Raw genomic sequence first — 18169 nt, 5'->3', positions numbered from 1 at the left:
AAAATTAAAATTCCAGGAAGGAAGTTGTCGGTAAGCAATTTTTGCGTGTTTGTTCTCTATCACAAATTTCTGTCAAACTGGCACAAAGATCTGGCATAGAAGGAAATGTCTGAGGGAAAGAACATAGAAAAAGAAGGAAACAAGTTTGTACATCAGTAAAAAAATAACCCAAGGGAAGTGCATTAAGGATCTAGCGAGCCTTTTATTCCCTGCGCCAGTTTACCTTTCCTTTCCCCGGGATATATGTTTTTAACCAGCTCAGTTTGAGCCCTTAAGAAATTGAGCATAAGTTTGTTTTTGAAATAGGTCAAAGGATTTAAGGTAAGATCTCATGAACTTTATCTGGGTTCTAACATTTATGCGATTCTTTAATCCAAAGTAAAAATAGATAAATCGGAAACATTCTGGACTTTTTAGTCTATTTTTCCTACTAAACTTTAGATTTCCTTTATTCTTTGCTAATCCTTTATAACCTGGACACATTTAATATAATTATTTTGTGATTAAAACAACTGTAGAGTATAACATTTACAGTTACTCCTCTAAAATAAAAAAAAATTGACTTCATTTATATCTCAGGAAGGAAAATGATATTCAATCATTAAGATAAAGGAAGATCACAGGGATTCTCAAGAATGCATGCTACTTAGGACATTCTGTGGTAGTTTCTTTAGAATCAAAAGCTAAATTTGGGGGTTTTGAAGCCAACACTTACTCGAGAGACTAGACGTCAACAAACTGATGTGAGAAGGAATATAATTTGCTCTTGGAATGTTATACAGATAGTAGTGCAGACAAATGAGGGTTACAGACTGTAATTTGCACAATTTTCTAAATCATCTTCACAGCTAGCTTCATGGAACATAGCATTTAACTTTGATTTTGGATGGCTTTGGCATTTCTGTACTTGAGGGAAACTATTGAATATTGAAATCCTAAACCATAGATAGTCCTTCCTTCCTTTCTTTCTTTTTCTTTTTCTCTCTCTCTTTCTTTCTTTCTTTCTTTCTTTTTCTTTCTTTCTTTCTTTCTTTCTTTTCTCTCTGTCTCTCTCTCCTTCCTTCCTTCCTTCCTTCTTTCCTCCCCCCCTTCCTTTCTTCCTTTTTGGTGCTTTCTGGATCAGAAGGAAGTCTTGTGAATGTAACACAGATCTCTTTCTGATAATCAATGCATTCCTGACATTTATCTAATTCTTGCCCTCACTTCTCCCAAACAGTTCTTTGTCTTGGTACCTGTGTTTGCCCCATACAATCCTCTTTCCTATAATACTTGGTAGGAATCTAGCTTGCATGTCTAATAGTAGACATTATAAAAGTAAGATATGAACTTTTAAAGTATTTTCATAAAACAGAAGATACAGATATAGAGATAGATGAAGCATTTTGATTCAAAGAGTCTACAGTTTTGCATAAGAGTCTGAAATGTTAATTTATACAGATAAGCACATTAATCAGCCTCAAAGTTAAAATGACCCAGAATGAGTGTATACAATAAAACTGAATTGGATCAGATTTTCCTTTTCAAAATTATTCTTAATAATTAAAAACATCCACTTCTCTAAGAAGAAAAGCCCAATTCTTTACAAAATTTGAAATGCATTTGACATACAAAATTTGAAAAGCTTTTTGCAACCAAAATATGAAGAATCAATGGTTCCATTTCTTCCTAAAATAATATTATGCATTGTTCTTCCTATGTACCAGTGATTATGCTAATGTTTCTAGTATTTCCTTGACTGTTAAATCCTGAGATAGATACAATCTCCTTTCTTAATAAGGAGTTGAAAGTACAAGTTTTCACGGATATTACCCTGTAGACAGGATGCTAGCCCATGGCTTTCAAACTTCAAAGTCTATGTTCTTATGTTAGGTGTGTGGTGGCTTTCATATAATGTAATATTGAGGCCAGAAATTAAATAATGATGTTTGAAAGAGAAAGGATGTAGAGTCTTGTGCCTATGTCACTACATTGAATTGATCACAGATCAAGGTCAAGGAAAGGGAGAATTTAGGAACTGATTAGCTACCTAAGCCCTGGCAAAAACACAAACAGAAAGTAACTTCAGCAGACAGAATATTTAAATCTGGTAAGGGCTATAAAAAAAGCAAAATTAATTTATTTTAAAAATATGTATTAAATTCATCCTATGTGCAGGAAGAGAAATGTGTGCCAGGGACACAGTGATAAGTTGTTTTGTTTTGTTTTGTTTCTATATTTGTGTTTTCTTTTTCAATTCTGGGATTGGACCCAAGGCCTTTCATTTGCTAGGCAAGCACTCTACCACTAAGCCACATCTTGAGCCCTATGGTGAAGAAAGCTCATGGAGAGCAACAGTATCTCAGTTAGAACTCCTTTGGTTGCAGATGATAGAATACCTGTCCCAGGCTGGTTTCAGTAAAAAGACACAGTATCAAAATCTTAATGAGAATAACTGAGATGTTTAAAGAGCCTCCTGGTTTCAAGCATGGCTTGATTTGGCACTTAAATGGTGTCACCAGATATTCACCTACATCCAACTCCCAGCAATTTCAGGTTTGTATTTGCTTCTACTTTATTCTAATGATGAAAGATTGGAAGACATGATTTAATCCTTCAGAAGGACAAAAGTTTTGGGATTGAGTCTTGTTGGCTCCGGTTTGCCTGCCTACATATATTAACTCAGGAAGAAGTTGCTTTGGATAAAGGGATGGAATGTGCACTCTGGCTTAGACTCAAGCAGACCCATGAAATCATGAACTAAGGAGGTACAGCTTGATGGAGTAAAACTGGGGTCCTGTGGAGAGACAGGGGAAGGAGAGGAGGAGAAAGGAGAGTAAAAAGAATTAAGATGTGTTGTGTACATGTTCCAACTCCCTATGATGAATGTAATCACTATGTACTACAAACATGTACTAATAAGTATTATAAAATAAACCTGAGATCCTAATGTCACAAGAAAAGGGAATGGAAAGAAAAAGTTAAATCATGAAGATAATGGTAGGAGGACAGACAAATAGAAAAATAAGAAAAGCAGTAGTAAAAATGAAAGAAAGTGGATAGTTTTGGGGAAGAGTAAAGATAAATGGCTGGAAAATCATGTGTTGGAAGTATGCAACAGAGGCAGGCTGAATAAGTAGATTGTATAAGAGTTTAGATATTTAATCTGATAGGATTATAAAATCTATTATTAAGATAGATTCAAGAATGTCAGTAGATTTAAAAATTGATATTAATAACAACTTTGTGTCATGACTTTGGATCTCACATACTGTAGTTCACTAAAGTTTTTCAGTGTTCTTAGACAAGAGCCATTAGATCTTTTCCATAGAAAGCCAGATAATGAATGTAGAGTAACTGAAGATAATATATGAAGGCATGAGCATAGCTGTGTTTCCATAAAACTGTATTAGTGCCCACTGAAAATTGAACTTCATATGTGTTTTATATCTCACAAAATATTCTTTATTCTTTATGTAAAAACCACTCTTAGCTTGAGAGTGATACAACTAGAGGAAGGAAGAAAGAAAGGGAGGGAGGAAGGGAGAGGAGAGAGAGACAGAGAGAGAAGAAAAAGAGAGGGGAAATGAAGAGGAAAAGAGAGGAGAGGATAAGAGAAGAGAGAAAAGGAAAGAGCAAGAGTGGAGAAAAGAGAAGAGAGGAGAGGAGAGGAGGTGAGAAGGCAGAGGAGGGAGAAGAGAGGAGAGGACCTGGTCCATATTTGGCCTATGTGCCTTGTCAGGGTTTGCCAACATCTGCTCTGAAATGATCATTTCTGTGAGAGGAGAAAGGAGGCAAGGAGAGCTACCCAGAGCCCAGTGCACTAATCCAGGCAGAGGTAGGTTCATTATAAATGAGGAATTGCAAGTCTTAATGGAAAAAGGAAAGTTGCATTCCATCAAAGAATTAAGCAGACGTGCTTAGACATAGGGTTGCTCCAGTCTGGTGATTCAAGCCTGGGGAGAAGGAACACAACCTTAGAAATCATAATGTATTGTCTGGAACTTCAGTCATGGGGTCATGAGTGAGTACTGTATGGAAACACAGAAGGGACAAGAACCTTAGGGTGGGAGAGAGAGAGGACAGCTCCACAGATGCTTAGGGGCCATGGTTGAGCTTAGCACCCAAGCTTAGGAGAAGATGGTTCTTAACTGTTCTTCAGTGGCTTGGCAAAGGAACATCTCAGCAGTGATCATTATGGAGTATCAGTTTTGTTTGTGTTGCCATTACAAAATACCTGAGATTGATCAGTAACAGAAATTTGCTTTTCATAGTTCTGGAAGTTGGGAAGTCTATGGGCCAGGAGGCACAGTGGCTGCTGAGGGCTGGGTCTCTGCTTCCAAGATGGTACACTGAACACTGTGTTTTCATATGGTAGAACGTGGAAGGGCAAATGGGCTGAAGGCTGCATGAAGCATCTTTTAGTAAGGACTTACTTGGATTCAGGAGGAAGAAGCCCCCCTGACCTAATCACCTGCTAAAGATCCTACCTCTTAATATCATTGCACTGGAGATTAAATTTCAACATGAATTTGGTGGGAACATAAATATTCAAGCATGGATTGAAGATTTAAAATCTTCTCCTTCTAGGTTTAATAAATGCAGGCATTTAAAATAATCTTAAGAAAACAGGAAGTACCTTTGGAAAAGAGACTGAGTTGGACTTTTCACTGCCTGCTTGAACAGATCTTGATTCAGATAAAACTTGATCCATAGATATGAACCCAGGAAATGTGGTTTTTTTCCCCTTCAATTATAATATTTTGGGAAAACTCATCAATAACTGATAGGCTCTATCTATCTATCTCTCAGTCAATCTTTTTTGTGGTACTGGGATGGAACCCAACATACTGCACAAGCTAAATAAGAGTGCTGCCACTGAGCTATATCCCCAATCTCCTTTTGAAAGTTTTATTTTGAGATGGAATGCTAAAATTGCCCACTATAATATCAAAATTAGAGTCCTCCTAACTCTGGAATAGCTAGGTTTACAGTTTGTGCCACAAAACCCAGAAAGTATTTGAATTTTTGCTCAGAATATTTGAAGTTAGAGTTTGCATTGCATCTCTACACTGATTCTAGTTAGTTGAAATATGCTAGATTAATGGTGGCAAACCTATAGCACGTGGGGTTATTTTTAAAATTTACATTAATGTATGAGTTGTTTTTTTCTAAACTAAAACCTCAGTATTCAGGCTTAGTTGCAGTGTTGACACTTCGCGAAAAATAAGTGAGTTTTTCTACAGCACTCTGAAAAAAGAGATGGAAGAGGATATAAGAAAATGGAAAGACATCCCTTGTTCCTGGGTAGGAAGAACTAATATAGTGAAAATGGCCATACTTTCAAAACTACTATATAGATTTAATTCAATGCCAATTGAAATTCCAACAATATATTTCACAGAACTAGAGAAAACAATCCAAAAGTTCATTTGGAACCAGAAGAGACCTAGAATAGCAAAGGCAATTCTAGGCAACAGAGACATGGCTGGGAGTATCACAGTTCCCAACTTGAAACTATACTACAAAGCTACTGTGATAAAAACAGCATGGTACTGGCAAAGAAACAGACCTGAGGATCAGTGGAATAGATTAGAACATGCAGAAACAACTCCAGACATACTCATCCATCTTATCTTTGACAAAGGAGCCAACCATCCTCACTGGAGGAAAGATAGCCTCTTTAATAAATGGTGTTGGAAAAACTGGATTTCAACTTGCCAAAGATTAAAACTAGACCCATGTCTATCACCATGCACTAAACTAAGGTTGAAGTGGATTGAAGATCTAAATATCAAAACAGAAACACTAAACTTGGTGAAAGATAAGTTAGGTAAAACTCTTGAAGACATTGGCATAGGAAAAGACTTTATGAACAAAACCTCAGTAGCATGGGAACTAGCACAAAGAATCAACAATGGGATCTCATCTTATTAAAAAGCTTCTGCACTGCACGAGAAACCACCAACAGAGCTAAGAGACAACCTACAATGTGGGAAAAAGTTTTTAGCAGCTATACCTCAGACAAAGGACTACTACCTAGAATATATAAAGAACTGAAAAGTCATACTAGGGGCTGGGGATTTAGCTCAGTGGTTTCTCCACCTGCTGCGCAAGCACAAGGACCCAAGTTTGATCCCCAGTGCCCCCCCCGAAAAAAATCATAACCCCCCAAATTTAAAGGCCCAATTCAAAAATGGGCATCTGAAATGAACAGACATTTCTCAGACAAAGAAGTAAAAGCAGCAAATAAGCATATGAAAAAATGTTCAACATCACTGGTCATTGAGAGATGCTGATGAAAACAACACTGAGATTCCACCTCACCCCAGAAAGAATGGCTGCTATCAAGAAATCAACCAATAGGGCCAGGGATTTAGCTCAGTGGTTTCACCACCTGCTGTGCAAGCATAAGGACCTGAGTTCGATCCCCAGTACCAAAAAAAAAGAAATCAACCAATAACAAATGTTGGCGGGGTTGTGGGGAGAAAGGAACCCTTCTTCATTGTTGGTGAGGGTGCAGACTGGTGCAACCACTGTGGAAATTAGTATGGAGATACCTCAAAGTACTAGAACTGGAAGTCCCATTTGACCCAGCTATTCCCCTGCTGGGTATCTTCCCAAAAGAATTAAAAGAATCATACTAAGCGATATATGTGCACCCATATTCATAGTGACACAGTTTGTAATAGTGAAAGCTTGGAAATAGCCCAAGTGCCCATCAACTGGAAACTGAATAAAGCAGATGTGGTTTTTTAATAAAATGGAGTGCTACTCAGCCATAAAGAATGACAAACTAGAGACATTTATAGCTAAATGGATGCATATTGAGGCCATCCTCTTAAGTGAAATAAATAAGACATAAATGTGTAAATACCAAATAGTTTCTCTAGTGTGAGAAACTGAGTGTGAATAATGATTAAAATGAATAATTGAAATTTGAAATAGTAGGAAAAGGTCCAAAGGGCTAGGGAAAGTGGGACAGGTAGGGGAAAGGAAATAAGGGAAAGGAAAAATTATGAGAAAAGGAAAAAATGGAAACAAAGTCTTTGTAAATAGGGAAGGGTGCAGGGGGTGAAGGGAGGACAGGAAATGGGGAAAAAATGAGAACCAAGATATATTACGTAAAGGTACAAGTACCCAATGATAAATGTAAATGTATTGTATACCTAAAATGTACCAATAAAAGAATTTAAGGGAAAAAAAGTGAGTTTTCAGTTGCAGTTTGAGCACTCAAATCTAAAAGATTTGCCATTACTGTAGTAGGTGCCAAGCAGATTTTATCCCTAACTAAGACACAAATTCCAGCTACATACAACAAAAAATAAGTAGTCATGCCTTCTTGAAAATGTAGTCACCATGTATAAGTTGAGAAAATGAAGATCTCTTTATATAAACATGATCTATCCTAGAAAAAGAAACCCCCAGCCAGAGTCTGTCACCCTTCTAATCAGAACAGAATCCACTCATGTGAGATATTGTCTGTAACTAAAGCATTCAGATATTAAGTACAGCATAGTCGATCCACAGTGAACGTAGAGTTTCTCTGTAAAAGAACTTATCAAGAAGAAAAAAATTTATAGACATAATACAAGAGAACTTTTGCTGTAGTGTATTTTAATTCTCCATTCTATTTGCAGTATTCATTAAAGTTAAATTCAATAGGCTTTATGTGGATGAATTCTTTCTGAGACATTTTTCAAAGGCCTGAATCAGTGAAGTATTTTGAATGACCACTGTATAATCTGACCAAGGCATAGATAAAAGACTGCACAGTAAAATGGCAGCTCAAGGCCACTCTATTCATGTAAGCACTGAGAAACAAATGGAAGTCTGAAGATTCTTGAAATCCTCTCTACCACTATTATTGTCCCTTTCTTTTTCCTCCCATAATTTAAATGAACACATGTACTTTTATCAATTTATGTAATTTCTGATGAAGAGGAAGAATAATTTGGCTTAATATCTTTACTTGTCCAGTAGTCAGACTTTCTTCATCCCTTCATTCTTTTATTTAAAATGGTTAATAAGTATCTGCTAAATATCAGATGTTGGACTAGATGTTTAGGACACAAAGATAAATGGTAAGTAAGATAAAATTATAGTTTAAAGCTCTGGTTCTCAGAGAATGAAGAATGAGCATACTTAGCATTAACCTAGAACTTGTTAGAAATGCAAATCCTCAAGGCTCCTACTTCAACTAACAACTTGTGTTTTAACAATTCTTTCAGGTGATTCTGACCTATATTCAGGTTTAAGAACCACTGATCTAAAAAAGACAAGCAATTAGAATTTCCAAATATTTTCATAAGGTGAATAAGAGTTATATATAAGTTTTATTGGAGCAGAGGAGGAGGCTTCTGACCTCTTCTGCATTTAGTACAGAAAGTACATGCTTTATGACGGACAATGTGGTAGGCTAGAGGCAGCAGTGCTTAGGAGACAGTCAGAAAATGTTCACACACACAGCACCATCCCACAGGCACTCAAATGGCTGTGTGTGTGTGTGTGTGTGTACAAAAACTCAACAACAGGAAGGCAAGTTGAAGAAAAAGCCCATCAGATGAACTCCACTAACAGGGTGCTTAGAATAAGAAGCAGGCCACTTGGTCCCAGTGCTGCTTCCTCTTAGGTTCAGTGAACATGCCCTCTTGGGAGGGGATCAACGTCCTCTGAGGGAAAAAGCCAAGGGCATCAGGGGCTGCTGGGCTGTCCAAAGCAATCCAGCCTAGCAGCCACCACCTTATGCCCAACTGTCTGAACCCTTCTCCTACTGGGAGATGGAGCCCAGCCAGTGAGATATTCACAAGAGGGGCTTGTTAGATCACCGCGCTAAGGAAAATGCAAGCCACGGAATCTCTCAGAGAGCAGCTACTGAGTTAGGAGCTGTGAGCCCTGGGGATAGGGAGGAACATAAGGCATGGCCCTGCCTAGGGACTTGGAACCAGGCATCCAGGGGTCAGTGAGACAGTGAGAACTGCAGGGGTTTGCAGTAACTGTGACCAGTGGGATCCAAGGGTGGAGAAAAGACGCTGGAGCAGTGCTAGATCAGGCGCTCTCCCACCTCCCATCGGAAGCTACTGAGCTCTGCACCCAAGTGAATGCCCTCCCACTGCCCTTCAAACTGGACTGATTTCCACACAGAAGGGCTCTCTTCCACTGAGCCCTCAGTGCCACTGAATTCATGGGCTGGAAAGAAACTCTGTGAAACTGAATAACTGGGACATGGGATCACTGAGGGTGGAGAAAACAATGCAATTCAATGTCTGGAAGGCTATTTCCTGCATGCCCCATAAACCCTGAAATCCCAGGTCATATTGAAACTGTGCAAGAGCAAGTATTGCTTTGACCCAAGAAGAGTCATGAGGATGGTGCGTAGGGTGGGGCTACCTCCTCCTGCCTGGCTACAGGAGACCACTCTAGTTGCCTGCTAGAGAAATGCTGGGCAGAGCTGGACGTAAATGCACATGGAAAGTACAGGATGCTGAGAGAGATTAACTGCACAGAGCAAACAGCAGAGTCTCTGGCAGAAACTCAGCCAGAACTTGAGATCCCTTCCTGTCAGCAGAAGCTCTAGGGACCCACCAACATTCTGAGAACACCAGAGGCCCGAGCAGGACACCTTTCATGTGTTATTGTGTGTGTGTGTGTGTGTGTGTGTGTGTGTGTGTGTGCATTCTTCATTCTTTTTCTAGTTTGATTTTTCAAGTGGCAGACCTTTGTATATAGCCGTGTATGGTTAAAACTAAGTGTATAAATTTTCTGTTGCTTATAAACCGTTCCATGTAGTTAAATCATATACACCCACTTCAAAGTTTGTTTCTGTGTTTTATCTAAACTTCTCTGACTGTTAGTTAAATGGTTGGATACACTCTCCCTCTCTTCTCACATCCAGGTACAATGCCATCCTTTCTTTTTTCTTTTTTTTTTTTTGGTACCGGGGATTGAACTCAGGATCTTGTGCTTGCAAGGCAGGCGGTGGAACCACTGAGCTAAATCCCTGGCCCAATGCCATCCTTTCTTTACATTTTTAAAAATTTTCCCCTCAAGATGTTAGCCATTAGGGCAGTGGTGGTGAGCCTACGGCACGCATGCCACAGAGTGCTGTTTGTGTCCTTGAAAGCTCTAAAAGGTTCGCCATCTGTGCATTAAATGTAAGGTATCTTGACCATCAATTTAGGGTACTCTAAAGACATATAAATTAAGTCCTAAAATGACATACAGTATTTTGAATAGATTTAACAAAGAGAATTTGACATTAACAGACATGTTAAAAGCTGGGTTTGGTGGCATTTGCCCATCTGTAATCCGGGCATCCTGGGAGACTGGTACAGAAGGATGAAAAGTTTGGGCTCAGCCTGGCAACCTAGCAAGACCCTGCCCTTCGGGCCAGGCATGGAGCTCAGTGCAAAGGCCCTGGGTTCAATCCCCAAATACATGAATGAATGAATGGGTGAGGGATGTAGTTCTGCGTGAAAGCGCCAGTGTGCCTGCGCGCGCACACACAAATTTAAACCATGTTTTAAAACCAATTTGGACAGTCCTGGGAACCAGCTTTAATATATTGTTTTGCTTTTTATGACAAAAAGTCTTATTTTCAGTGTTAGTCCAATCTGGTGAATGTCTAACCCTAAACTGATTCAAAAGTTCTCACCTCTCTCCTGAGAGGTGAACCTTGTTTCCATTCATTTATTACATCTTGTCATCTGCTGATCTCAGATAATTAAACTTATGTCCACAATTAAAAAAAAAATTCCCCTGATATCTCTCCATGCTTCCCTTATATTTTTTCTTTATCTCCATTTCCCTCTCCCTTTCTATCTATTCCTTTCTTCTATACATACACTATTAAGATTACTCTAAATACTACAGTATCTCAACATTTTATATTAGGTTCTCCCTTAACAAAGGTTGTTTCATAGTATTTCTGAAATTAATGTTCTGTGGACCAGGGATTTAGTTCAGTGGTTCTGGCACCTGCCTCGCAAGCACAAGGTCCCGAGTTCGATCCCCGGTACCAAAGTAAATAAATAAATAAATAAAATTTATGTTTGATTAGGTCATTAATTAGACCCAAATTCCCTGTATCCTCTTCCATTATTCACTTGAAGTCCTTCCTCCATTCTCTTCTGTCTTTCACTGATGCCATTGTAATCAGGTACCAAATTATGGGATGACTAGCAGTCACCCTTACTCTCAGTTGTAAACTTTGAAACTATTTGTTTCTATCCCTTTTACAAAGGATCTATTACTCTGATCTGATGTATAAACAAAGAATTTTAAAGATGTATATGATTCGATACCACAAATTACTTTAATTCAATTTTCATACCATTAATTCCAAAAAATGTTCATTAGACATCTGTTATATAGAAGATATGTCTAGGCTGCTATACAAGGGCTATACAGAGAAAGAAAGAAGGCTTTTTTTTTTTTGGAGAGATTTCAGCAAATGGGCAAATACAGACAGAATACAGAATGATAAATATCTTGAGAGGAATAAGAACAGAGTGTTGTGGATACACAATGAAAGGACAGATTATGATTTAGACTTGGGTCTGGAAAAAAGCTCCAAGGAATCCTGGAAAAAAATAATAAAGCTGAAAGCTAAAAGCCATGAAGGATGAGGTGAAGTTATACTAAGGGAGAAGATCATGCTGTCTAGAGGAACTGTGTGGACAAAAACCTGGAAGTCAAAGTTTATCACCGTAGTGCATGTGGGAAAAGACACAGTAGAAAGGTGGTCTTTTTTTTTTCATATTGAGCCAAGACCCTATTCCAAGAAAAATGGGAAATTGGTGAAAGGATTTAAGTAGAAGAGCAGCAGATTACTTTACAATAGTTCTTTTGGTTGCAGATGAAAAAAATGAAATGATGACAAATCAAATGAATGAAATAAATACTGGAAGCAAAGAAGTCTATTAAGTGAATGTAGCCCTAATCCAAGAGTACAGGGTGGTAACCCATACCTGAGACGTTGGTAGTAAAAAAATAATGGATGAACTGAAAAAAATATCTGTAAGAGGCAGAATTGACAATAGTTTTTTGTAGATTATAGGTAGGAAAGAATTTGAGGAAGGAATCAGAAATACTGCCCAGGTTCCTGACTTGGACAGTTTTCACAAGGCCAGGGAACTCGAACCATGCATTTTTTTATGTATATAAAAAGATGATGAATTTTGTTTTTGACAGGTTGAATCCATAAGGCAGGTAGAACATCTTAGAGTAGATTTGAGATCTGCTGGTCATAAAGAGATTTATAGATACCTTAAAGAATATAACCATAAAGAATGCATATCTACAGTACATCAAATAATTTTTAAAGCTTAAATTATTGTCATAGGTTAATTCTTCTTGAGTTTAGTGTAAGCCAGAGGATCAAAATTTTCTTACAACCCTTAAAATATTAAATGCATACTTTGATATAATACTTAGTAACTACTTATGCTTAGTTTCAGTTGGCGTGATTCCAGCCACTAAGATTACATAATTGAAAACAGGTATTCCCATGTATCTTTACTACATCAGCTTTCCCACAGGCAGCACTGAGTAGAATAGGCCTGGGTCAACTTTCTAACAATAGCAGATGGCAGTATAGAAATATTCTTCATCCTTCAGAATTCCTGAGTTTCAATTTTAATTTTCATAGGATTCTAGATTACTGGAGTAAATACTATAATATCCTAAACTCTAGGAGAATACTTTTCAGGCATTTCACTAATTAAAACATATCATTGATTAGGAAAAAACAATGTATATGTTCAGTATATTTCAGAAACTAATATTTTTTTGACTTACCCTCACAAAGCTTAGCCACAATTGGAGCTCCGCACCCCATTACATTACCTTGGTAGAACTAGTGAAGAAATGACTTGTCACCAGCCAACAGGAAGTGTCATCGAATCATCAAAATCTAGAAGGTCATATTATAACTGTAGTCCTCTTTTGACGTATTAGGCTTTTTGTACTACTAACTGGCTGACAATAAACTCCTCTTTTAAATGTTGGAGTTGATTTCTTATTTTGTACCATTTTGAATCAAGGAGCTCTGTCCTGGGTACATGAAGAGCCTCTACCAGCTGGTGGTGGTGAATCAGTATACTCAGCCACGTACCCAGAGAGGTCTGCTATTGTTAGTGTTGACCCAGGTTTCTATGGCCATAGAATAACCCTTCTTGAGAACACATCAGCATGAATGGTATCAAAGAGTGAAACATGAACAGCTTCAAATAATTTTAGTTATAACTACAATCAGTTTGATGAAAATGATTTGACTCAAATCCCGAACAAAGGCCATGCTATTGATAAATTCAACTGAAGCATGTGCTTTGTAGGTCTCAAATAAAAATGCATTCACTTCACAGTAAAAAATAACACTCGAGGGACTTTTATGTTCATCGTGCAGAGTCGTTTTGATTAAAGCAACCACAGGTGAAAAGCACAGCACCTCCAAATGCCATTGAATTTGACATCTTTCTCAGTTTCATCAGAAACTTTTAAAGTTCTTTTTCATTGCTATGTCAACCTGATACTCAAAAAAAAAAGAGAGAGAGAAACAAAGTAACATAATCAGGGAGGTATTATCAGGTCTGTTAACAAAGCAGCTCAGTCACATGAACTGAAGGGAAACAGCTGTGGATGCTGAAACCCTTGATAAATCAACCCTCTTTTTGCTGTGTACAAGAACTCTGTCATCATGCCTGTTGCGTCTGTCATTTGCACCTGGTCTGAGGGTTTTTAGGAGCAATCATGTATCATTTACATGGAGTCAAGAGCCACTGCATTGTACAATCACTCTTTCTAAATGCCATAGTTCTTCGAATTTAATGAAGGAAAATGCTTAGGTACACAGTTAAATAGGTAACACACTACTTTTAAGTTTATTAAGTAGAAGGTGTGTATAACTTTTAAATATTTCTTAGTTTCTATGTTCTTTGATGGGTGATGCCTAATTAATTTTATTTATTATCATATCTAACCATGATTTAGCATGTCACTCAAATGTATGCCTCTGCTTGAAATTAAAACTGTCAATCTTCATTTACTTTTTTCCATGATGATCATAGTTTTCTCAGAAAAAGGAGATTTATCTGTTCTTTTTTAGACACATTCATTTAACAGAGCAATTACCTTCCTGGTCCAAGGGTTGCAAAACTCTTTACAAAGTGTAGAACTTTAAAAAATTCAACCACATATAATTACATTCTCTTTTTTGAAGTTTTTTTTAAAACTACCACTGGAAAATGTCTGTGTTACTGGGAATGTATGATTGTTTTTCAGAAGGCTGTGACCTCTACCTACATTTGTTTTTTACATACCTGAAGAGCAACTAAATAAAGAGGGATGAAATCATCACTGAAGCCACCAAATCCATATCACAGAATTCACACAAGCACAGTGCTAACTCAAGATATCTTAGATTATGAATCTTTTATTTAAATGATCCAATGATTGCCTTATATAGAAATGAGTATCCTCAAATTTCTATCCATGATTATAGGCATTTTACCCAAGTTTGTAAAATCCTATCGAAAACTGAAGAAACACACTAGTGGAAACTATGGATTGGCTCAATGGGAATCCCTTTTGATCCCAAAGAGCATGTGGAAGTGCGTACATTTCCTGAAGGACCTGATAGACAGAATTCCTGATACTCACTAAGTGCATATTCTCGTGAAAGACTTTGAGTCAGAACTACTATTCTATGAAAAGAGAATCAGGTTGTGAGATGACTGCTTTGAAAGCATGGATCACTGCAGAAATGACTGATTCTGGACACAACACCTGTAGGGCAGTTTCTCAATTTAGAAGATAATGTGCTGCCTTCATAATTCTGCTGAAGGAAAAGTAGCTTTTCTGATGAAAAAGAAAAATTCAGTCATTCCCTGTAACTTAGGAAGCTATGACTGAGGGCAGATTTATCAAGAAAATTTTTTTTTTGTATTTTTCTGTATGCTGTCTCTGATTCAGAATTACTGATCAATACTTGTATTTTTAAAAAGTGTTACACATGTCCCTGTTCATTTGCAGAAAGCAAATTAGTGAATTAGAAAAGCAATTAGGGAATTTGGCTGGATTGTGTGATTTTACACAGTGAGGGGTTGCACTTTAAGCACAAGGTTGATGCCTTGTATCTGTGATCAGCTGGTCCTTCTTTGTTCATTATAGCTGTGCATATGGTCTCCAGAGAGAAATCTGGGTTTGTCCTTAGGGTGACCCACCATCCCTACCAGTCCAGGACTGTTCCAGTTTTAAAACTGCAAGTCCCACATTCCAGGAAATGCTTTGATTCTAGACAAACAGGGATGGTTGGTCTTCCTTCTCGGTCTCCCTCTCTTCTCTGCCTACTATGCTTCCTCTCTTCCATGCACTGACAGCTTTTACGTCCTGGGAATCCAGTGCATCTGAGTTTTTCTCTAGGTACCAGGCATTTCAGAGAGCAGACATCTGTCAGTATTGTCTCCTAATGAGCCCTTTTCCCTTGGGCAGAGACTTGTTCTTTTCTTCTATTCACAGAAGACTTTACTTCCTGGTTCTTCCTTGGGCACAAATGGCATGAAATGTTCCCAAAGCAGAAATAACTAAAGATGGGCATGGAGCTTATGTAGCGACCAATGCTGGCTACTGTGAAGTTCCTTATTAGTATGAAAGTTATTTTGCATCAAGTTACTTGTTAACTAGGATGGAAAGGTCCAGTTCCCTGCAAGCATTGCTGTCTTACACATTTTGTCCCTCAGAAACCTTTATGCTCTAAAGAGATTGGCAGATATCATACGAATACTAGAAAATACCTGCCAATGCCCTTCCAATGTTTCAAAGTGTTTCTGCATCCTGAAGTAAAATTAGTTTAGGTTCTTATTCCTTTGACAGAGGACAAAATGAACCCAAATATTCTTTTCTTCAGTTTAAGATAATACTTTACTCTCTATCTCATTTAGTCAAGTGAATGCCTCACAACGACAATTGAAAATTATAAGGGGTCTTTGGTGATTTCTCTCCTACTCTCACCTTCACCAAAGGAAAAAGTCACTGGAGTCATAATTTGCAATTTATCCTTAACTTATTTACACAATTTTATTCCCTGTTATCTCTAGTCCTTTAATGTTTTTGAACAAGGTAATCTCATTAATTAAAAACAAAACACAGGCCAGGCATGGTGATGCAGGTTTGTAATCCCAGCTCTTGGGAGGCTGAGGGAGGAGGATTGCTGTGAGTTCCAGTCCAGCCTGGGGTATTTAGTGAGTTCAAGGCCAGCCAGAACCACAGTTGAGGCCCTGTCTGAAAAAAAGAAAAACAAACAAAAAACCCACCACCCATCATTTCCTTATCTCTGTTTATCCTGTTGCCATAGCTCTCTCTGTTGCTCTTTGCTAATACCCACATCCAACTCAGGCAGTTGCTGTTCTGAGTAACCTTACTACTACTCTTAAGATTATGATGATCCATATTCAATGACGACGACATACACTCTTTCCTCCACATTGTTACCAAGATAGATGAGTAAAGATGAGCGTGATCCTGAGTTGAATTTTTGTCAATAATTGTCACTTTAGAATCTTTATCACAATTTAATGAGTATTATTTATTTATTATTTATATTTAATGGGTTGAGAACTTGAATCATGATATATTAAATAAATGCCCTAAGTCACAGTGAAAATAAGTGACAGGTATTGATGTGAATTCAGGTCTTTTTGGTTTTAAACTCATAATTCACATGCTTTAAAACTTTCAAATATTCCCTCACTTTTCCTTGATAGTTTCAATCTACACTGACATTTTTTTCCATTATGACACACTTATTTATATATCACTTACACAAGTAGTAATGGTGTGTTATTTAGCATTGCCGTTTTGCCAAGTGGCATGTACAAATATTTTCACTCTTCGAGATAGTTTTGTATTTTCCTACTTCTGTGCCAATGATAAGGACATAGTAAAAGGCTAATAAGTTATCTTTGAATTGGCTTAATTATTGACTCCTCTTGGTTCCATTATCAACAGAATCAAATTATTTCCAACAGTTACCTTTTGAATTCAAAAGATACAGGATGTAACTTCAAGTAAGTGAAAAGACAACGACCTAGTACAATTCATGTATAAAAGTTTGTGGACTCAGTGAAATATGTGTAATTGCTATAACCATGGAATAAAATTTTAGTAATTTTTTTAACTAATATAAATTTCAAAGCATGTGCCAATAAAATGTTAGAGACATATGACCCTTTGAAGTATCTCGATTATAATTATCGGCCTGCTGGTAAAACTTTAGGATTATGTTTCTTTTTTTTTTTTTCAAATTCTCTAGGAAAATAATAACTATGCCCTTCCATTGCATTTGTAAGTCTGATTTTGGATCATGGTTCCCTGCCAGCTCCTCCGTATGCTCACTTTTTCTTTATTATCACATGATTAGCTAATTGTCTATTTCTCTGATACACTTCCCTCCTCCAACTACCACATCCATCCTAGTATTGCCACCCTCAGATAAATTGCACAATTGTCCTGAGCAAATAACTCAAAGTTCTCCTTCCTACTTCTGACGCTCTTCAGATTGATTCTGTTAAACTCTTGAGTGCCTCTCTATGTAAGATGTTTGTCTATTTCTAGGACTATGGAGCTGCCTATCTAGAAAGGGAGACAGGTAAAACTAACACGATGTGATCGAGGAAGAAGTGTTATTTTGCTTATTAGGGACTATGGGAACAGAACAAACAGACTCTATGCCTTTCAAGGGCACTGTAAACCATTTTCATTCTTTAAAATGTATGGGCTCAAAAAAAAAAAATGTATGGGCTCCAAAACATGCAAAGTCAAATTCTAAGTTAAATCAATATTTACCCATGCAACATGCCATTGTCACTATAGCTTAGTGATAATTTCATGATGGTTTGAATAAAACTGCCCAGAGTTTAAATTTCGGTTTTATTATGTACACATTATGTGACCATGGGTGAGTTATGTAGCCATTTTTTCCTACTGGTGAAATGTAGATAATCATAACACTTACTCAATAAAATGTTTGTGACAATTACATAGGTACAAAATGTTCTGGCTGTGCATGGCAGTGTACACCTGTAATCCACCACTCAAGAGGCTGAGGAGGAGTTTGAGGCCAGCTTAGGCTACACAGTGAGTTCAAGGCCAGCCTAAATTATATATCAAGACTTTGTCTCAAAAGACAAACAAACAA

General features: G+C 37.5%; 2 protein-coding genes across 3 annotated transcripts in view; both read right to left on the bottom strand.

Moving 5' to 3' along the window:
- Tmtc2 (transmembrane O-mannosyltransferase targeting cadherins 2) overlaps window positions 1-18169 on the bottom strand; it is a 531775-nt gene that overhangs the window by 455116 nt on the left and 58490 nt on the right. The gene's annotated exons all lie outside the window — the stretch shown is intronic.
- Mettl25 (methyltransferase like 25) overlaps window positions 953-18169 on the bottom strand; it is a 244640-nt gene continuing 227423 nt past the window's right edge. For both annotated transcript variants that reach the window (XM_087192796.1, XM_087192799.1), the window contains one exon: window positions 953-18169. This exon is cut by the window's right edge and continues 12425 nt beyond it. The gene's annotated coding sequence lies outside the window, so the exon portion shown is untranslated.

This window comes from Heterocephalus glaber, unplaced genomic scaffold (assembly GCF_053883595.1).
Source record: "Heterocephalus glaber isolate CG9 unplaced genomic scaffold, H.glaber_assembly_v1.0 deba00001572, whole genome shotgun sequence".
NCBI classification, from domain to species: domain Eukaryota; kingdom Metazoa; phylum Chordata; class Mammalia; order Rodentia; family Bathyergidae; genus Heterocephalus; species Heterocephalus glaber.
Note: the sequence above shows the minus strand (reverse complement) of the source record. Positions and strands in the feature narration are given on the sequence as shown.